Source organism: Peromyscus maniculatus, chromosome 2, assembly GCF_049852395.1.
Source record: "Peromyscus maniculatus bairdii isolate BWxNUB_F1_BW_parent chromosome 2, HU_Pman_BW_mat_3.1, whole genome shotgun sequence".
Classification (NCBI taxonomy): domain Eukaryota; kingdom Metazoa; phylum Chordata; class Mammalia; order Rodentia; family Cricetidae; genus Peromyscus; species Peromyscus maniculatus.
Genome location: NC_134853.1, coordinates 55,409,343 through 55,433,172, shown reverse-complemented (window position 1 = coordinate 55,433,172; position 23,830 = coordinate 55,409,343).

Here is a 23,830-nt window from a genome sequence, read left to right as displayed (position 1 = left end):
TATAATCACTGAGTCCATATATTCTGCTGTCTGTTTCTGTAAGAAACACTTTCATCTGAATCATCCACAGCCTCAGGCTCTTATACTCCTTCCACCCTCTCTTTCATAATGATACTTGAGCCTTGAAAGGAAGAGGAGTGATGTAAATGTTCTATTTAGGACTGAGAATTTTCAGTTATCTGAATTATCTCCATCTTTACCAGTTTTCTCTCTGTCCTCCCCCCTCTTATATCATCATATGGCATAAAGAAGTACTAATCTATGTACATAATGATGCCATTAAAAATTGGTTTAATACTATGTCTATATTGCCCAATGGTATTAGCATTTTCTCCCTTAGAGCACATGACCTCTCTAATCACAGGTTTGTGTCCCAATAAAGTGACAGGTATGGGTTATTCTTATGGAGTGGCTCTAAAATTCAATCAGAAAGCAGTTGGTTGCAACCATAATGTTTATATCACTGTAACATCAATGGGCATGTCTTGCCAGGACAGTAATTCCTATAGCTCACATGTTTTATGGTTGGGTAACATTGACAATTACTGGTAGTATTCACAGCAACTTTTAGCACCAAGAAAGCTATCAGTCATGATGAAGCTTCATGATTACTAATGGCTTGATTTATCTGTGACTTGTTTTTACTATGTTACTGTTTTCAATATGCTTTCTCTGTTTGGATATTTACTGTTTAAATTATACTATGAAAAGGGAAGTTTATTTTTCTGGTATTGTACCTTAGCTCAATTAACAATGTGATCAGCCTAACTAAAGAATATTTTCTGTTATTTTTCTTTTAGGAATATTTTCTATGCTTATAGAATTATATGCAGCACTTCCATTTCCATAACATCAGATTTTATCCCTTCACAATGTCATGTATATCTTGAAGTCTACAATTGCTCCTTTTTTTTTTTTTTACTTAGTTTTTGTTCTTGGTAAACCATTCAATTTCCTTCAACTTGTTTCAAACACAAATATTCTGCCCTCTACTCAGTCCAGTCAATTAATGAGACTTTTTAAAGTTTTCAATTTGACTTACAATTTTTCTTTTTCACATTTTACATAGGTTTTTCTTTAGTATTTATGACTCTTTAGTTGAACTGATGTTTCATTTATCACATCACATCTTTTCATTCTGTTGTTTGTGTCCTCATTCAAGTGCTTATTTTATTCTTTTATTTCATTTATATACCTATAATCATTCCTTTGTGTTCTATGCCTTATACCTCTAATTCAGTGACACAGGGCGTCATTTTCCTAAGTATTGTAATCATTTGGTAAGTTGCACTGCCTTAATTTTTCATGTTTTCTTATATTATTAAATCATGATCTATATATATGGCTTTGTTTTTATTTATTCATTTTAAATTTCCATAATATATTTTGTTTGTATCCTTTTTCTCTCACCCAACTTATGCCAAATACTCTCTTTGTCCCTACCTACTCAATTTCATTTTCTTTGTTTTTCAAAATAAAATAAATATTAAAAAAAACATCAAACCAACATCATCACCAACAACAAAATGAACACAAAAAACATAGAGACTCTTCTGTATTGGCTAATAGTTCCCAAGAATGAGTCATGTCCTGGATTGTGATTAATATAACCAGTATCACTCCAATGGAGAATATTGTTGTTCCCTCTCTCAACAGGTATCAATTTCAAATATCTTCTTGGACAGGAATGAAGTTTGTGACCATTTCCCTTTCTCTGTGCTGGGATTTTGTCTAGCATAAATTTGTTGATATCTTGTGCATGCTGTAACAGTTTCTGTGAGTTCATAAGTGCATTAGTCGTGTTGTATCTGGAAAACACTATTTTCTTGGATTTATCCAGCAACTCTGGCTCTTACAATCTTTCCATCTTCTGCTTTGCATAGATCCCTGAGTCTCTTGACAGAGAGACATGATAAAAATATCCTATGTAAGGCTGAATATTATAAGGTCAATCATTCTCTGCACACTGTCAAGTTATGGGTCTCTCTGTTATCATCTATTGCAAAAGGCTTCCATGTTTGGAGGTGAGTAGTGCACTGATCTATTGTTATGACAAAATAACAATATTAAGGCAATGTATAAATGTAAGAGCTTAATTGGTTTTACTATTATAAACATAAAAGTCCATGATTGACAAACTAAGGCATAGTGGTAGGAATAGCTGAGAGTATACTTCTTGATTTGTAAGAAGGGTGAAGAGACAGAATACTCTATGAATGGTGAGAATCCTTTCTTCTTTAGTTATTTTTCTTTTTATGATTATAATATAACCACATTACTTCACTTCTCCCTCCAAACCCTTTTCTATGCCCCCTTTCTTTTTCATTCCCCTTCTTGTTCTCTTTCAAATTCATGGCATCTTGCTTCATTCAGTGTTATTCCACATTAAATATATAGATATATCATGCTCAGAATGTACAATGTTATTTGTGTGTATATTTTCAGAGCTGACCATTTGATCGTGGTTAGCAAAAGTTGTGTGCTTTTCCTTGAGAAAGACTATCTCTTGTTATCTCATCATGTAAACATCTTTTTACAATTGGGAATATTTACCACTCTAGAGACATTGAGACCTGGGGGAATGGATCCCATAAGTGAAGGGGACTATAATTTCATGCAATAGCCAACTTTATTCACAGCACCAGACAAATAATACTCTCAGGTTTAAGAGAAATCACATGAGTAAATTTTTCAAGCGCTCAAGTCATATATAATCATAAAGACAAGCCACATATGGCAAAGACATGTTTTTCCATAGAGGCACATAAAGAATAGTTTTAACATTTAATTGAATAACAGTAAGAATCAATAACGAGTAATCTGAAGTAAATTCAGTCCTATATACTATACCTGGGAGGAGCATGAAAAGATATTTCAAGAACACATATGTGTTTTTGAGGAAACACAAACTGAGGTCACAAGATTCTTGTCTTATTTTCTTGGAGTTTTCTCTCAAGCACTTAGAACTCTCCCCACACATCTCCATTCTTGGACCATTTTCTGACATGAGACTATTACAAAAAGACAAAACCAATAAAAATGATGTGTTTTGGAGTCTAGCCCCAGCGGATACATGTAGAAAACAACTACACCCAGAGTACAGAGATAATTGTAGAAGAACGGTCAGAAGGACTGTAAGAGGCAGAGGATCAGGGAGTTTTCTGTAAAACAAAAAAGAGGGTATTTTTTTTTTTAAAGCTCAAAGCCTTCCCATACATTGTGGGGGTCATTCACATGTAAACCACTATAGGTTTATCAGTGTTCCTTTACCAGTTGCTAAGTTCATTCAGCAGAACAGTAGAGGAAGGCTATCCCCTAGGGCCCATCTTGGCCACATGAATGGTTTCTGGTTTGTGTTTCATTTCATGAAGAAGGCCTTAAATCCAAACCAAAGGTAGTTTGTTACGACCGTTCCATTTGTGCCACAATTGCACCAGTATATTTTGCAGGGAGGCTACACTATTGTAGCTTGTGCGATTCATATCTTGGTGAAATTGAAGGCTGGTCTTCTCCTCCTGTAGAAAATACACAAACTCAAGCTCTTTAAATATTAGTTAGCAGTTGGGGGTAAGAATATGAGGAAAGGGGAACAATGACTCATGGCTGTGGGGAGTACAAATTGCTCAGCCACTATGGAAATAAACGAGGCAGTTTCTCAAAAAGCTGAAATTTGGTCTATCACAAGAACTACTTGTACCACTTGGGTATATACCCATCCTGATACACAGGCAGAGATTAAAAGCCTGGAACCTGTATGGTTATTTGCAACCTCAAAGTCTACACCCAGGGACATACCTCCTCTAACAAGGCCACACCTACTCCTACAAGGCCACAGCTCTTGATATTTACATAACAGTACATCAATTGGTGTCCAAGTGTTCAAGCATATGAGCATATAGGGGCATTGTTATTCAGAAAACCACACTACCTCTCCTGATCCCAGTTTTACTCAATTGCCTGTAGTTTTTTTTTTTTTTTTTTTTTTTTTTTTTATAACACAGGTCTCATGGGCTCTTCTCTCTCCAGTTTGTCATTTTCTTTGTTAACCTTTTTCAGCTCATTTTTGGGTGGTCATGTTGCAAATTTAGGGGTATAGCATCTGATGTTATTAGGAGATGTGACCTCATAGCAAATTCCTTGATCCTTCATCTCTTAAAATCTTCCCACCTCCTCTTCTATGTTCTTCTCTGAGTCTTAGGTTGAGGAGTAGTTTGTAGATATATCCACTGATACTGACCCATGTAGCAGGAATCTTAAAAATTCTTATTAATAAAATCAAACCTGAGGCCAGTTATTGGGGTGAACACTGGAAGATCACAGAGACAGAACAAGCCACAGCTACCTCACCTTGCCAATTCCTCAGCTGGTCCTGTTTCCTCAGGTTGGAAGCCTCTGAGTCTTCATCCAGAATGAATCTCCGCTGAACTGTGTTGCTTCAAAGCCTGAAAGTTAACCAGCCACATGCTTAACCAGCCAAAATGCTTAACCAGCCAAAATGCTTCTAGTTTCTGGTCCTCATGCCTTATATATCTTTCTGCTTTCTACCATCATTCCCTGGGATTAAAGGCATGTGTCACCATGCTTGGCTGTTTCCAATGTGACCTTGAACTCACAGAGATCCCGAGGGATTTCTATCTCTGGAATGCTAGGATTAAAGGTGTGTGCTATCACTGCCTAATTAGTGGCTTTTCTGTTCTCTGACCCCAGATAAGTTTATTAAGGTACACAATATTTTGGGGAATACAATACCACCACATTTCCTCTCTTTTTGTCTAAAATTAAAGAAAGCTTATAACTAATACAAGAAAAACTATTCAATAAGTATATACAATATACACAGCCAAAAATTACATTAATGATGTCTAGTCCATTAACATTTGACAGATTCAGATAAAAACTCCATTATATATATTAACAATGTCCAGTCCAGTTACATCTGATAAACTCAGACCAAAAAATTTTCATTACTTATCTTATTTAAAACAAGTAGTTCCTTTTTAAAAGTAGATTCCATAATCTCCCTTTTTATCTTATCATATCCATATTCACTCTTTTTTCTTTTCATAATAGATTCAGTAGTCTACCTTTTGTTGTTTTTATATATCTTCCTCTTTTTCTTCAGTGTAGATTCAGTGATCTACCTATTTATCCTATTATTTCTTTATCTTTTTTTCTCAGTGTAGATTCGATGATCTATCTCATATCTATATACTCTTTTTCTTTTTGCTTTCTAGGGATGAAGATATCTTTAGGGAATCTTGAAAAGAAAATTTTTGGGTTAATCATCAAGTCCTGTATCAGATCCACACTTCTGCATATTAGTTGGTTGTGGTTTTCTGTAGTGGCCTCTATCTATTAGGAAGGGAAGACTCCATGATGGTTGGTGAAGACCATACTTATTTGTGAGTAGTAGAAGGACAAATGTTTATAGACTGTTGTTAGGAATATAGTGGTTTAGTACATAGGTGGTTGTAGATTCTCTTCTAATAACCATGATTTCACTAGCACTGAGTATTTATCTAGGTTTCCAATGCCAAGCTTGATCTCCCTTTTCTCTAGAGAGCCTTAAGTCCAAATAGAGAGCTATTAATTACCACCAAAATATGTGTGCCAATATTATTGTACCTATAGGGTTATTGTACCATGCTGATCTATTTTTGCTTATAGATATCATATCTGGATATCACTATTGGTTACCTTCTTCCTTTGAAATCTTTCAGGGCCAGGAATGTAAGGGAGAGAGCATTCAGGTCAGTTCCAGCTCAGATGTCTTTGAACCCTATTTCTGAAGTGCATGTTGTCTTCAACAATAGAAACTTACCTTCCACGTCAGGGGAGTGCAAAGGGCAGCAACAATAGGCTGTATGTCTTGGCAGTCTACTATACAGCCATGGCCAGTAACTAACAAGACAGTTTGTCATCTCTGTTATTATTTTGTAAGGTGGTTGTGGCTGGAGTTTTCTCTCCAGGTTCCGCCAAGCCCTGACAGTCCCTTAGCTCACTTATTAAATAAACATACAGACACTTATATTATTTAAACTGCTTGGCTATTAGCTCAGGCCTATCATTGTCTAGCTCTTATTCTTATATTTAGCCCATTTCTATTAATCTATACTTTGCCACATGGCTCGTGGCTTACTGGTACCTTACATCTTTCTTGTCCTGATGGCGGCTGCAGACAGTCTCTCCCTCTCCTTCCTGTTCCCTCAATTTTCTTCTCTGTTAGTCCCACCTATACTTCCTGTCTGGCTACTGGCCTTCAGTGTTTTATTTATACAGAGCGATATCCACAGCAGGTGATCTTTGGCTTTTGGGGGATTATCCCAAGATGAAAACCCAGATAACACTTTATTAAAACTGTATATGTACATTAATATACTTAATTATGTGTACTCTAGGGAGTTTTGATGAATAATAGTTTGATTCCTTGGGGCTTTTTCAGCTATCCATATTGGTATTTTACCTGCCTCCCTTTCTCCTATATTTACCTTCCTTTCTTTTTACTAAGGAGCACCCCCTTTTCTTATTTTTGTGATCACTTTACTTGGACCCTGCTGTCCTCCTCTCTATTAATACTTAACCTCTTACACTGGCAATGGTCCCATTTTATTTTCCTGGCTTCTGTAGTAAACGCAGACTATCTAATCATGTCTGAAGACTTGGAACTCAGAACTTCCAATGAGAGAGAACTTTGATAACGCTTGTCTTTCTGAGTCTAAATTATCACACTCAATCTGAGTTCCATCCACTTACCTGCAATGTTCCTGGTTTCATTTTTCTTTCACACTGTATGATATTCCATAATGTAAACTTACCATATCTTCTTACACATTCATTACTACATTTAGGTCTTTTCCATTTCCTAACTATTGTGAGCAGAGAAGCAATGAACATAGTTTGCCAGTATCTCTAGTGTATGTGTTGAATCCTTTGAGCATGTGCCAACAAGTTGTATATCTGGGTCATATGATAGAATCTCCTCCACCTCTTCTTGATTTTTTTTCCCTCACTGATCATTGACATTCTGACTGGAGTAACAGTGGCACTCTTTAACTTCAGTGTAACTGTCGGGAGATAAGCCAACAAGGATGCTATGCTGTGTACTTAGGTTTTAATTACTAGCTATAGATGTGAAAATGATGTAGTGTGGGTAAGATTGAACATAAAAGGAGTTTCAATTTGGAGAAGAAAATAATTTGAAGTGGGAAAAATATTCTGGGGGGGGGGCAAGTTTGAATGTTGTTAGGAGTCACATATTTTTCAGATTGTTTAAATTATGGAAAGCTACAATTAATAAGTAAAAGAAGGAGGAGATAGAGATTGGAGAAGAAGGAAAGGCATTAGAATGAAAAGAGAAATAAATAAGGTGCGGGTAGAACGCAGAATGCCTCACAGTAGACTTGGAGGAGAGCATACGTAACAAATATAAAATCTAATAGTAATATACAAGAAAAACAGAGTCATCACGAGACGTGCAAAAGTTGAAATGAAGTAATAGAAAATAAGAAACAAAAAGAAATCTTATGGATGTGTGAGTTTCTGGAACAAGTATACTGAGTTTAATGTGAACTTCTTACATCCCTCCAGTTTGAGCAGGCTCCATTTGCTGTTTGTGGGACTGGCTTGGGACAGTCTATTTGTTTATGCTGCATCTATGTTTTACAAATCTCAAAAGAATACTTATGTGGTTAGGGTTAGTTATTTTATTATTATCCCTTAGAAGCATGTTTATTTTCTAATGAAAGATGGAAAGGGTGTGGATCCAGATAGGAGGGGAGATGGGGAGCCACTGGGGGATAGAGAGGGAGGGGAAACTGTAATCAGGATACACTATATGAGGGAAAAAAATCTATATTTAATAAAAGGAAAAATATTCTGTGGCAGAGTGCTTGGCTAGCATATCAAAGCTTTGGCTAGTATTCAGCACCACAAAAACAATAATGACATCAAGAATAAAATATGCTTAGGGTGTTTCAATGGCCTTTGCTTGAAACTTGTCAGTTGATCTCCTTGTGTTTTAATGTGTTAGCTGCAAAAATTGAAAATATGCTCAGCAACGTGTTTGACTTCAAAATGTTAACTAAAAATTCTTACTCTAATGTGTGTTAGTTTTGAATGAACTCATCAAATTGTTTAATAAAGCTTACCATAGAATTTGAAAAAATGAAAACCAAACAACAACCAAAAAAAGCAAAAAAATAAAAGGTAGTCCAACTGTGCTTGGAAACTGCCTGCTCTTGATACACTAGTAAACCTTTTCAGGGATAGGTGTTGTGCCCAGATCGTAACCCCCAGAGAGACCACCAAGGACGAGCATACCAGAATGCAAAAGCAAGGTTTATCTGTTACAAGTCATGACAGGGAACTCAACTCAAGCCATCTCAAGTGAGGCAGAGAAGAGTTCCTCTTTCTTGGGGAAGTTAGTTTTTATAGGCAAAACCCATAAAATTTCTTAGAGGGGAGGGGGTTAGTACAGGTCCATCCTTGATTGGTCCAGTTTTTCCCGGGCCTGGACTTTATCTTATTCTAGCTTATCTGTTTGCCCTGTCAGGAGTTTTACAACTCATCTCCAGGGTCTGGTTATGTTATCTCTGGAGAGGGGCATCTTGTGGTTAATTGGTTACCATCAGACATCCTGACTCTGTTCTTTTGTTCCTGGGGCTGGCGCCATCATTTCTGGGGACTTGAAAGTGGCCTGGGTCTATCTATATTGAGATATCTTTGTCTAAGGCCCCCTTTTTGAGACAATAGAGTGAGGGTCTTGTGCCTAGATCACATCCCTAAAGCCACCACTGGAGACTTTAGGTACAGAATGCAAAAGTAAGGTGTTTTCTAAGTTTACAAGCCTCCAGGGAGGCTCTTCCAAATTTCTCACTCACAGCAGGGAGGTTGGAAGGAGCGCTCCCCTTTCTTTGTGAGGCTAGTTCTTAAAGGCACAGACCATATAATTTATTTTAACCCGCCTCCCTTTTTAGTCTTTTGGTTGAATATCCTGACTGTGTTTTCCAAAGTCCCTGTAGCAGATACAGCCACCTAGGGAAAAGGGGTCTAAGTTCTTATCTACACTTAGGAATCCTGGTTTAAGCTTCTCTTTGTCTGTAGGGGATAGAGTAGGGGGTTTTACTGAGGTATCACAATAGGCAGTATAATTATCCACTTATTAAGATGATGTACTTACATAACTCATCAGCCACTCCCATGCCAGAGTTGTGCTGCAGGCCGCAGGAATATATCATAAGAACTCAACTGGTTATGGCAAAGTCACTACCTGGAGGGATCATGGAATTCCTCCAGAGGAGGCCAAATCCCAAGGAGTTTTTGGTGTTACTTGGCTTGTTATATATCAGCTGTATTCTGTTATGAAAATCATGTGTGCCTTCATAGTTTTCCCAATTGACTTTTCCCTAAGAAGGGCTAACAGTGTGGAGTGATCACTCTCTATACATACACATTCCAGGTATTTGGAGAACAGCCTCAGGAAAGGCTTTCTCTGGAATCAGATTATCTCCCTTAGCCACTTTCAAGGACTACAGGAAACACCACCCAGGTGGGCACCCAACTTCTGAGGATAACAATGATAACAGCCCACTTGCAAGTCTCCTGATTTAAATTCCACAAGGAGACACAGCCCAGGGGGTCATCCAACTTTCAAGGACTAACAATGATAGCAGCCCACAGGCAAGTCTCCTGACTTAAGGTAAATTCAACAAGGAGACATTGCCTAGGAGAGGTGGACATTAAGTAATAGCTTTACACAATTTAGCTCGGACCCTCCCTTTATGTATCGTGACTTCCAGGGCACAGGAAGGAGAAGAGAAAAGAGAATGGAAGAATTAGATGGGTAAGAACTTGAGAGGAACAAACTGAGATGGGGAAGAACTAGATTGAAGGGCTAGAAGACAGTACTAGAGGAATGAGATGGAAGATGAGGGAGAGCCAGATGGGGAAGAACAAGATGAGGAAGAGCCAGATGAGAGAGAAGGAAATGGAAGAGGAGCTGATGGGGGAAGAAAGAACTAGACAGATGAAAACCTACAAGGGACAGAACTAGATGAAGGAATTAAGATAGAACCTAGAGGGGACAGTAGATAAATATAGAGAGAAATCAGGCAAGAAAGGCGCTAGACATGAGAGCAGAATAGAAGCTGTGCAGAGAGAGAACTATCACAGAATAATAAAGTGTATAAACTAAGGAGTTTCGTGTACATAGATTCATTTGTTTTCATCAAAGATTAATTATCAGCTGTTGTAGATTCTTCCCGGACCCTGGGAGGGGACTATCGAGGGGCTGGACCCCCATAGTCCCTGATAGAGTTGCTTACACATCTTGACTGATAAGCCTGTCTTTTTTTCAGAGTTTTAACTCAAAATATGTATTTTTTTCTCACACACTTTCTAGCCCTTCTTTTGATATCAGTGCAAATCCTAAGAATACTTGCTCTGGTAACATGCACATTTTCATTTCTCTAAAGGCCATGTAGATGCTTGCCGACCCACACTGCTGAAACTATTTTCTTGGCCCATAACCTAAAATGCTCCACCGTTTATTCTTGCCCACATTCTTCTCAGTGGCTGCAAAGATGTATGACTTGCCTGTCTTGTTATTTTTTATCTCACACTGTAATAAAATGGCTCAAGCTTCTTTGGAGTCTTTTAAAAAATTATTTTATTTTTGATACTGAAGACCCATGAAAATGAATTCTAAATCCCTGGTAACATGTTGAAATACTGTCTAACAGTGTTTCACAAATAAATTTCCACTGTGGATTCTTTTAGAATCTTCTTTTGCCTTTATGTTTAAGATACAATCCATCTTGAGTTAGTTGTTTTGTGTGAGTACATAAAAGTTTGGCTTTTATACAGTTGATAAGTTGATAAGAGTAAAATACTAACATTGATATTATTTAACATAATTGGTTAAACTAGTTTTCATTTCTTATTAACACCCACTCAATTTTGTGTCTTGAAAACTTCCTAAAACTATATCAGATGGTAGTATATGAGACCACCAGGATTTGATATGACTAAGTCTGATGTTTTGTTCATGTGAGATTGCAATATAATGTCAACATTAATGTTGTGGGTATAAGATTTTACTGCCTTTGTTTTCATACTTTGTAGTTTTATTAAAACTTGTAACTGATGAATATTCTTGATCTTTACATGCACTACCTTGCCTTTCTGGAGATACTAGGAGCCCATAAACAGGAAACCTCATATCTAAACAGCTTTCTGAGCATCTGCTTGTTTGCTGTATGGGTAGCCATTATGAATAATGAAAGGAATCCTGTATTTGTTAACCCACTTCTTTTTTCTTTCATGCTGTGATGATCCCTGAAAGAAAGTGGAAAATGTGCTGATGCAATTACAGGTTCAGGTAATATCTATAGGAGTTTAATGCAATTCCTTTTGCGTCTAAGGATATAAGCCTCTCAGTTAATCACAGTTTGAATTATCCAACTGGTTATTGTAATTTGTTCCTTTCCATGGATTTTTTTTCTTCCTTTGTAATTATAGAAATAAAAAAGAGTTGCTCAGTGAACATTTACATTTTCACTCAAAATATAACAGCAATTCTAATGCTGATTTGAAACACAATCCTATTAAAAACTAATAACAGTATTATAATTCATTTTAAATTGGCATAAAATAGAGTATGTGTGATATTTTTCATATACGTGTACATTGTATAATATTTAAATCAGAAAAATATGTCTGGTTCAAATAATTATCATTTTGTAATGAAACTGCTAAAGTGAAAATGAATATTTATGCTACAGGGGATGTCATGTTAAAAACAGAAAGACTGGGGGCACTAGGAGTAAGAAGAAAAGGGGCTTTTAGCTGAGGATGGGATAGCAAAGATGACCAGATAAGGGGAAAGGATGGTGCTTTGGAAAAAACAATGAAGACAGTCATAGCAGGCTTCAGATGGCTCCCATAAGTCTCCTCTCCCTTATTGAAGTATACAAGAAATGTGGCCCTTACCCATATTGTTGTGTCTAATTACTGTTATTGAAATAAACAAAATTTCAAGAATGGCCTGTAAAGTAGCATCCATCTATTTCAGGAGAGAGACCATCACAGGTTATTACATTAAAGAAGTTAAGTATGAGACAACAGAGTACAAACAGCAGTATCTCTTCTTAACTCTCTTTGTTGGTGAGCAGAATTACTGGTTTTTGTTAAACACCCTTAAAACTAAAGTTGGATTGTTTCTGCTACATCAGAAACGAAATAAGCATACACTAGCAAAGAGTATGAATCCTCAAAATCCCTGGCATTATTATAATATCTTTCGCATTGCTTCTTTGTTGTCTCTTTTGTGGGGATGATAGGAGAAGGTACCATAAAAGTGAAATCCATATAATGTTACTTTTATGTAGATCATTTCAAAGCTGACCTCCTGGAACTAGAAAACCAACTGGTGGTGGGTGTCTAACACTAAATGGACTATGGAGGTCTGAACATAAACAGACCCAATAGACTCATATAATTGAATGCTTGGTCCCAGTTAGTAGTAGAACTGTTTGAGAAAGATTAGGAAGTGTGGCCATGGTAGAGAAAGTGTGTGACTGAGGACAGGTTATAAGTTTTCAAATGCTCACATCATTCCAAGTCAGAATTTTTTTCCTCTTCCTCCTACTTGTGAATAAAACTTAATTTCTCTGCTACTGTTTCAGTGCAGTGCCTCCCTGCCTGCTACCATGCTACCTGTCATGATAATAATGGAGTCACCCTTTGGGCCTGTCAGCACCAAAACACTACGTTATTTCTTCTATAAGTTGCCATAGTCATGTTGTCTCCTCATAGCAACAAAAAAATAAGCAAGACATTGACTGAGCAGGTTGTTTCTGTGTCTTTGTGGGTGTAATGCAACTATATTTTAATTTCAAAGAGAGGATAGAAATCTAGCACACCATGATTTCAGGAGAAAAAGGTCCCCTTCTCTCATGAATATGCCCTGTGACTCAAAGATACTCATAAAAGTATTAAGTATCAAAATGAAGAGCCCAGTAGGCTGCTACCTATCTTGGGAAGCCCACTGAAGTTTCTTCTTGGAGTGTTTACTTTGTTTAGGTTTGTTTCTGTAGCTGTGCTAAATGAAATCCCATCCACATTGGTTTCCTCTTAATTCATTCCTGTAAGAAGTCAAGGGAAGAGGAAGGGGAACTTGTGGGAAGGATGAATGAAAAGAAGGAAGTCGCATTAGCATGTCCACTGGTATTTCCATTCTTCAGATCTTCTTTAGCCTCCCATTTTGACATTATTTCATGGATATAGTCTCTCTAATATTTCAAAGGCACACAATCGCACACAATCGCACACACACACACACACACACACACACACACACACAAAGTGAAAACAAAACAAAACAACAACAACAAAACCCTCCCTTTTCCTCTGGCTATCACAATTGTTCTTCTTCTTTTTCTATCACAATGATTTATTTCAGCCTTAATAGTTAGAATTGTATTGTAGATGCATCCAGTGGGACTGGGTTATACAACTGTGCATTTGATCAACTTTGGTTTTCTGGTACTGGTCTCAGTCTGTGGCAAAGGGAAGTTTCTTTGATGCAGGGTGAAGATTATAATTTTCTGGAGTTATGAAGACAAATATTTAGAATGTAATTAGGTTTTATGCTTGTGTAGTAAAGCAATGGTTACAGATTCTCGTACAAGTAGCCAATAATTTATTAGTCCTAGGCAGCTGGCTAAGTTTTGGCTACCAAGCATAGCATCCTGTCGTTGAGTAGGTATTAAGTGAAATTAAAGGGTTGTGATTATCACCAAGATATGTATTCCACTACTGTATCCTTGGGATTATAATGCCATGCTGGTCATTGATGTGGTTCATAGGTACCATATCTAGAGAGGACCTGCTAGTACAGTGAGACATAGTTCTCAGGGACAAGTCTTCCAGGTCTGTTCCAGCTAAGAGCACTCTGGATTCTGTAATTAAAGTATCACTATCCTGTTGTTTTCAATACTATGGTTATGTGATATATTTTTTGGCACAAGAATGAAAATCCCTCCAGCATTGTTCAGGATTGTTTTGGTTATCCATAATCTTCTGTGGCTCCCATTGAACTTTAGGAATTTTCTTTCAATTTATGTTAAAAAAAAAAGACATGGGGATTTTTGTAAGGATTGCATTGAATCTTTAAAAAAAATATTTCTTTTGGTAAAAGTATCTTTTAGATGATATTGATTATCCATTCCATGAACATGGAATGTTCTTCCTATTTCCTGCTATCTTTCTCCAAATTTTCAGAGGTTTAAAGTTTTAATTGTAAAGGATCTTCACTTCTTAGTGTGGTAGTTTGAATGTAATCAGCCCCCATAAACTCATAGGGAGCGGCACTACTAGGAGCTTTGGCCTTGTTGGAGTTGGTATGGCCTTGCTGGAGGAAGCATGTCATTTTGGGATAGGTTTTGAGGTCACCAATGCTAAGCTACACCCAAACTGAGACAGTTTGCTTCTTGTTGCCTGTGGATCAAGATATATTAACTTTCAGCTCCTTCTCCAGCACCATGTCTGCCCTCATTCCAAAAAGTCCCACTATGATGATATTGGATTAAACCTCTGAAACTGTAAGCCACCCAATTAATTTTTTTTATATAAGGTTCCTGTGGCCATGGTGTCTCTTTATAGCAATTGAAGCCTGCATAAGCCATTTGGTTAGGTTTATTTTTAGATATTTTATTTTCATTGAGGTTATTGTGAATGGTAGTATACCCATCATCCTTCTGTAGTTTATTGTTTGTGTTCAGAAAAGCTATTTATTACTGTAAGTTGATTCTACATTCTACCATATTGCTGAATTTGTTTACTTTTCTTTAAGTTTTCTGGTAGAATTTTTGGGATGTTCTCTAGAGTCATGTATTCTCTATTACTTTAATCATAATGTGTGTTGGATTTTATCAAAGACCCTTTCTACATCTCTTGAGATTATCATGTGAATTTTTTTCTTTAAGTTCATTTATGTATGTATTACCTTTATTGACTCTCATATGTTAAATCCTCCTGTATTTCAGGGATAAAGCCAACCTCATCATATTGTACAATCATCTGATGTATATCTATATCCTATTTTCATGTATTCTATTAAATACTTTTGAATCTATGCTTATCAGGCAAATAGGCCTGCAGTTTCTCGTTATTGAGTATTTATATAGTTTTTTGTGAGTGTGGTATTTTAAAATAATTTAGGTAAAATTGCTATATATGTTTTTTAAAAGTTTGATATAGCTCTAGTTTGGATCTATCTGGTCCTTGACTTAAAAAAGTTAGTGTTTTTATTACTGTTTCAATCTTTTCATTCATTATAGATATTTTTAAGCTATTGACTATTTTGTTTTTTTTTTATTTTAATCTTTAGAGGTAGAGTAAAATCTAGAAATTTATGATTTTCTTTTACATTTTTTTCTGGCTTTATGTTGTGCAAATTTTTAAAACATTCTCTTCCAGATTATTCTCTTGTCTCTGCCTTCCATTTCACCACAGGAGTACCAGGACACAGATAAATATACTGAGTGATCCAGGTTTTTACATCAGTTTCAGGGATGGAACTGAAGTCAGGGTTATAGAACATGAGCTTTTACCTTGCTGGGTCATTTCCACACCATATTCTAAGTAATATTTTAACAAATTAAGAAAATGTAGGCAAGCCACTTAATTTTGCAAAATAGTCCTTGATTTTGAGAGCAAACACATAATATGTCTTCAAAAGACTTTTTTACTTTAATAAGCAATTATTCCTAATGTTAATTTTATGAAAAAAATTCCTTCCTATTTGTGGTGAATATAGAATGCTAAAAATGTGTGTGTGTGTGTGTGTGTGTGTGTGTGTGTTTCTAAATATTCTAAAGCACACTATCTAATGTCTCTCAGGATTAACATAGTTAAATAAATAAGTACAAAAAACATACCAAGAACTTCAGCACCACCCCATGAAGTGTATCAACATGAAAGAATATATATCAATCTCTTGTTAGTATGAATAAAAAATTTAAAGAACAATTAAAGAGAATTCTCCCTACAAAAGCATGCACATGTAAATTCACTGAAAGTAATGGAGGTTACTTTGCAGTAGCTGAATCTATAGACATAGCAGCCTTGCGACTCGAGATAAATATATCAGCACAAAGCGGTATGCATGTGGTAAATACAGCAACCAAGCAATAGCCGCACAAATTATGCAAAAGAACTACTTCAATCAAGGAAGGCAGATAGTGAAAAGAAATCACTAACACTCCTCATTGTTAGACCTAGGAGACAGCAAGTTAAAGACAAGGAGAAACAAAAGTGGCAGGATCATTTTGAAAAATTAATTATTAATGAATGAGGTGAATAACCCATGTAAATATTTATCAAAGGGATGGCTTTCCTAGGGATTAGGTCATCATCATTAGTCTAGTATTACTGTATCCTACACTCTGCTCATACAGAAATACCAATATGCAGAAGTGGTAGAGTTGCTAGATAATGTCTACTAGGAAGCCCTGAGTGATAGGAAAGACAAGGAATAGTTTGGAAAAATGTACTGAAGACAATTTTGAATGCATCCAGCATCATAAAAATGTGAAGTCCTTTGTCACTGAATTTCTGAATAGGGAAGCTGTTCTATGGGCAACAGGTCTTTACTACTCATTATGATGACTCTCTTTCAAGGCTATCCAGAAGTCTTGTCTCCTACAAATTCACTGTATATTAACATTAAATATCAGTGGGATAATTAAGAGACAGGAGTTTTGGAGTAGGAAAGAAAGGGCATTCCATATTTTGAAACAGATTTACAGCTATTCCTTAGGCTCCATTATAAGCCACCAAGTTCCCAGGAATAGAAATCCCAGTTTTGAGGGGTGTGAAGTAAGGTGGATGGATGGTGGGCACTGCTATGACAGAAGATTCCTGACTCTTGCCATTCATGTTAGATTAGTTACTTTTCCATGGCTGTGAAAAGACATCATCATGAAGGCAATTTATAGATGAAAGAACTTGTTGGGGGCATGCTTACAGCTTCAGTAGGCAAGTCCATAATAATGAAGGAGGGGAGCATATCAGCAGGCACAGAGAAATAGTGTTGGAGCAATAGCTGAGAGCTTACATCTGTTCCAAAAGGACAAAGCAAAGAAAGAGGAGAGAGAGAGAGGGGCAGAGGGAGGGAGAGAAGGAGAGAGAGAGAGAGAGAGAGAGAGAGAGAGAGAGAGAGAGAGAGAACAAATGGGAAGGCCATGGAATTTTGATACTTCAAGTTCAACCCCCAATGATATAACTCTTCCAATAAAGTCCTACCTCTTAATCCTTCCCCAAAAGTTCCATCAACTGGTAACCAAAAGTACAAACAGATGAGCCTGTAGGACCATCCTCATTCAAACCACCACATTCCACTCCCTGTTCCCCATAGGCTTATAGCCTTATCATAAGGCAAAATACATTCTTTGACTCCAAAAGTCCACATAGTCTGTCTCAAGGTTTTAAAATCAAATGCATTTTCTGAGATTCAAGGCAGTCTCTTGATTATAACTTTCTATAAAATAAAAAAAATACATATTTTCAACTTGCAGAGAATATACATTACCATTTTACACAAGTGGAATAGGAGAATAGTGATGAAATATCGGACCTAAGAAGACCAAACACCATCAGGACAAACTTCAAATCCTGTCCTACAGCAAAGGTCTCAGATGACTCCTCCTTTCTCCCTTTACACACTGCTAGACACTTACTTCTCTGTCTTGTGCTGGTTCCTTTCATTGTAGGTAGTTGTCCTTTGCATACATTACACAGTTCTGGCATCACCAACATCTTGTGGTCTCCACTGAAATCCATTCTTCATTTTCACAGCTTTGTACAATAACCTGACTTGGACTCCAAGCAGGAACTTCTCTGGCACACAAACATCTTCGGAGGTTTTCATTACTGGAGTATGAAGGTTACATAATACCTTTTCTCTTGTTATCCTTCATGATTGGAAAACCAGAAGCACATGGGCAATGTTGTCAAGTGTTGCTATCTGCTTGGGATGAAACACCCCCTCCCATCTTATTGAATTACATTTTCATAAGCTTTGATTTGTTGATGCTTTCCTTTGTTGAATGAGCTTTCCTTTTGAAAAATAGGAGCTTAGCTAGGTAACTGCTTCCCCTGAAGTCACCAATCCCTTCAATTTCTACTCACCTGCTTCTTTAGACTTCTTATATCCTTGAACACAAGACTTGGCACCAACGTATATACTAGTACTCTTTTTTTTTTCTCCTCAAACCAGTTTGTATATCTTGTTCTGATTGCTCTTTTATTTTTATTATATCCTTGCATAAAGTAGATGATTTTTAACAACTGTATACAGTCAAAAACTAGGCTGTCTTGAAATCTTCACTGACAATGAAATTAGTTTAAAACTCTTCAAGTTAGCCTCAGGAAGATTCTTAGTTTAAGGGCAAAAACATCTACATTATTTGCCAAAATATCACACCAGTAGTTTTTAGTTGTTAATATAATTCCCCAATAAAACCTCTTGAACTTGGCCTTCATATTCCAGATTGCTCTGTGTATTATGTATTCCAAGATCATCATATGATGGTCCATAAAGCTCTGTTTATAGTTCAAATAACTTTTCTAGTACAAAGTCCCAGGATCTCATACATTCCTACAAAAAAAAAAAAAAACCAACATGGTTAGGTGTAGATGTAACCAACCGTCTTATTAAATAAGAAACACAGAAACAATGTAAAAGAGAAAGCCGAGAAGTCAGAGCTCAGAGCTAAAATCTCACCCTTCTTCCTGCTGTCCCAGCTTCGCGAAAAGAGAGAGAGACCTACTTCCTGTCGGTTCGTTTTTTTAAAGTATGTTGTTCTGCCTTCTCATTGGTTGTAAACCCAAACACATGACTGCCTCGTCACTGTCTGAATGTACAGCCCCCTAGGTCTTAAAGGCATATGTCTCCAATGCTGGCTGTATCCCTGAACACACAGAGATCTTATGGGATTAAAGGCGTGTGCCACCACCGCCACACTCTTGCTATGGCTCTAATAGCTCTGACCCTGAACACACAGATATCTATGGGATTAAAGGCGTGTGCCACCACCGCCACACTCTTGCTATGGCTCTAATAGCTCTGACTCCCAGACAACTTTATTTATTAACATACAATCAAAATAATAATTCAGTACAATTAGATTATCACCACAGTTAGGTCTGTGTAGATGTAACAGTCTTATTAAATAAGAAACACAGAGCCAAATGCAGAGTTAAAAGCCCAAGAGGTCAGGGTAGTAGCTAAGAGCTGAGACTTAAAACCCTTCTTCTTACCCTTCTCTGCCGCTGCCGTCCTTCCTCTTAGAAAGAGACCTACTTCCTGTGTATCTGTCTTTTTATTGACTTTCTGTTCTGCCTTCTCATTGGTTGTGAACCCAACCACATGACCTCCTCATCACTGCCTGTCTATACAGACCTCTAAGTCTTCTATGGTTGTTACTGAGATTAAAGGCATGTATCTCCAAGTTGGTGGTGTCCTTGAACACACAGAGATCTGTCTGTCATTTGATCAGGATTAAGGGCATGTGCTACCACTTCCAGACTTCTGCTATGGTTTGCTATTAGCCCCGACCCCAAGGTAACTTTATTTATTAACATACAAATAAAATCACATTTCAGAACAAATAAAATATCACCATAGGTCTGTCATAATAACATGCCACTTTCTGGTGCCAACTTAGTTACCTTTCTATTTTTATGAAGAGACACCACAACCAAGGAAACTGTCATGGCAATACTAGGTTGTCATCTTGACTACATCTGAAATTAACTAAAATCCAAGCAGCTATGTACACCACAGAGGGATTTTTTCCTTAAATGAGTAATTTGAAGTGGGAAAACCCACTATTAATCCATATCTTTTGAAATGCTAAAATTCATCTTTAATGTGGGCCACACATTCTGCTGGCAGCGTATATAAAGGATATGGAAGAAGAAGCTGGATCTCATTGTCTGCTCACTCTCTCAATGGCATGTCCATTACTTTACTGGCATCAGAGCCTACTTTTTTAGGATTGTGGTGTATTTTGAAGATCATTTGATACATCCAGACCCATGGGCTAAAGAACCAGTGGGTTCTAATAACTTCCATTGGTAGATAGCCATTTTGGGACTAGCTGGACTACAACCTATATTATCATTCTAATATGCCCCTTTCTATGTGTATATATAGATTCATTCTATCAATTATTTATATCCTAAGTAATACATGTTTTGGTACCAGAAGTGGTTCTAGAGCATCAGAAATATAAGAATGAATTTTTAAAGTATCTAATATAGGCTTTCCAGTTTGACAACATCTACAGTTATTAAAACCTCTCCAGTTGCTAAAACCTCTCCTAGAATCTCATAGAGTACCAAAAGCACTTGGTAAGAATTATTTTACAAACTTAAAGAGAAAATGCATTAAATTATACTGATTCAAAATGTGTGAGGCAACAGATCTGGAGATTGTATAATTTTTGACAATTTGTGGAGAAATAAGAAAAATGATGATGCTGGTTGGTTACTACTAGCATTGCTGCATCAATTGACAAAGGAAAAGGATGAGCTTTCTGATAAAATTAACCAACTTCCAGCATCTCAGAATATGATAAAGGACAAAAATGAACCCAGTGATAAAACTGACCAGCTCCAGATGTGCATAAACTGTCTAAAGGTTTCTGAGTGTGCCCTGGAAGAGAATGTGATCTACAGTAGCCACAGAACTCGAGCTGCAGAAAATCAAACTGAAGCCTTGATTATGTTGGCTTAATTATAGAAAAAATCTGTGTCCCAGTATTGGAGGGTGTTAGCAGTTAAAGTATTAATTGTTAAAGAGTGGGATACTGTAAGTTGATGGGCATGTATGGGAGAATTCTGTTGAGGCTGATGATTCTGAATCCTAGATCCTCGAGGGTTTATTTCATCTGAGATGTAGCCTGTCCACTCTCAGCAGAAGATATACTCCCATCCCCACCCGGTGAAAATTTGCTTTTTTATGCCTTTGAGAAAATTATCTTTATTTTCTACAAAACCAGTAGTGACTTTCTCTGAAGAAGATGCCAGGAAAGATAATACTGATTTCCCTTAGGGTCCACCAATAATTGTCTCTAGACATATAACCAGAATTTAGGCTAAGCAGTTTCCTAACAGGAAGATGGAAAGTGCAGGCCAGGAGACTCCTTCCCCTGATGACTCTAGCTTGTGTCAAGTTGACACGCAAAACCAGCCAGTACATGGATCCACTGAGTAGATGTTCAAGGTTTAATATGGAAGCTCACACATTTAAAAAACATGACAAAATTTGTTTGAATGACTAGTCAAAGCATTTGTCCAAAGATAGCCTACTGAAAAGGAGTTTGAGATAACTGGAATCCCTTGGCTTAGTATTGAAGAAATTTTAAGGCTCAGAGAAATTGTAATACTACTGTGAGTACACCATGTAAAACTTAACCCCCCTCAACACAAAGGCCCAAAAGATATTCCCTTCAATAATAATAAAAGACACAAAATCATAAGAGGGGCTCCAGCACATTTGAAGAGTTCTGTTGTTACCCTTTCCTTGTGCCAGACTTGAGGTTTGAAAACACTGCTTTTCAGTTGGATGAATTAAATGCAATAGATTTAATTGGTCCCTATACTTTCAGGGACCAGGTAGAAGCACTGAATTTCCAAAAGCAAAGTAATAGTAGTTACTGTAAAGGGGAGCAAAGGTAAAGCAATGTCCACAATGCCCTAATCGATAATAGGTAGCACAGACAAAATGATTTTTATGTTGATGTGACTCATATGAACCTTTCTTACTGAATAATGAATCTTGGTGTAAGGAGTCTACTGAATTTGTGTTTTATTTGATTAAAAGGAAAAATTTCTTATACAAGTAAAATAAAGACTACATTGTATCAGGATGAAAGTAAATCTCAGACCATGATGTAATTTTCAGAATTGAGCTAGTTTGCAGACACAGAATCTTTGAATGAAGGGATGGCCAGGTTCTTCTGGGAAAGGATCTTGACAAAACACCCAAGTATTTTACTGTTAAACTTTCTGCAGCCCTTCTACAGAGGGACTTACAGGCTTCTACAAGGATAACTCTACATGTGGGGTAAAAAGCAATCAGGCTTGCCAGGGTCTATTTGAATTCTGGATTGTGTTCTGAATTCAGAATAATTTCTGGAAGATCCTAAGAAATATTGTGGCCCTATAGTTAAAGTAAAGGCTTATGGAAGTCAGGTGATAGATAGAACATCTGCTGACTCACAGTAGGTGCAATGGGTCCCTGGAAACATCTTGTGGTTATTTCTCCATTCCCAGAATAGTATAATTGGGATAGATATATTTAGAAGTTGGCATAATTCTCAAATGGGTTCCTTCATCTGTAAAGCAAGGACTAGAACAATTAGAAAGCTTATAGAGTTGTCTCTACTAGGGAAATTAGTGGCTGAAAGACAATAATGCATCCCTGTAGAAATTCCACAAATCAGTGCCACCATAAAGTATTTTAAAGATTCGGGGATGATGGTTCCTACCACATCTTCCTTTACCTTTCCATTCTGGCCAGTGCAGAAGACAGGTGGATCATAGATGATGATGGTTGACTATCAAAAACTCAATCAAGTGGTGACTCTGATTAGAGTATCTGTGCCAGATAAATTGTCTTTACTTGAACAGAATAACACATCTCCTGGTACATGGTATGCAGCTATTGATCTAGTAAATACCTTTTGTTCTGTACTTGTCAAAAAGAACTACTAGAAGCAATTTGCTTTCAGTCTATAAGGCCAGAAGTATATAACTTTACAGTTTTACCTCAATGATATAGTAATTATCCAGCCCTGTGTCGTAAATTAGTTCAAAGTGATCTTGATCATCTTTCACAAAATATCACAATGTTTATCTATATTGATGACATTATGCTGATTGGATGATGTGAGTTTGAGGTAACAATTATTTTGGACTTGTTAACAAATATGCACACCAAGGTATAGGAAATGAATCTACCCAAAATTCAAGGGCCTTCTGCTTCAGTCAAATTCTTAGGAGTCCAATTTTATGGGACATGAAGATATATTTTTCTAAGGTGAAAAATAAGCTATTGTTATTATAGGAGGGGCTTAGTGGGAGGCCCCTCCTACCACTAAGAAGGTTGCATATTTTGATTCTGGAGACAGCCCATTCCTCACTTGAGTATGTTACCCTGGCTCATATACATGTAAATCAGAAAGCTGTTAGCTTTGAGGGGGGCCTAGAACAGGAGAAGGTTCTTCCATAGGTCCAGGCTGCTGTGTAGGCTGCTTTACCCCTTGGACCATATGATCCAGCAGACCCAGTGGTATTTGAGGGGTCAGTGACTGATAGGGATACTGTTTGGAGTCTTTGGCAGGTCCCTGCAGTCTGAATCACAGTAGAGACATCTGGGATTTTAGAGCAAGGGTCTATCATCACCTTTAGTCAACCATTCTCCCTTTAAAAGACAGCTCTTGGCCTGCTATTGAGTCTCATTGTAAAATGAATTATGACAGTGGGCTACCAAGGTACCATATAATTTGAGCTATCCATCATGACTTTGGTATTATCTGACCCACCATGTCATAAAGTAATCATTTATTAAATGGAAGTCATGATTGGGCTTAAGCAGATCCTGAAGGTGCAAGAAAGTTACATAAAGAAGTTTCACAAATGCCTGTGCTTTCTATTCCTATTACAATGTTATTTGCTGCCAAACATGCACCTGTAGCCTCATGGGGTGTGCCCTATGATAGACTGACTAAAGGAACAAAGACTAGGACCTTGTTTACTGATG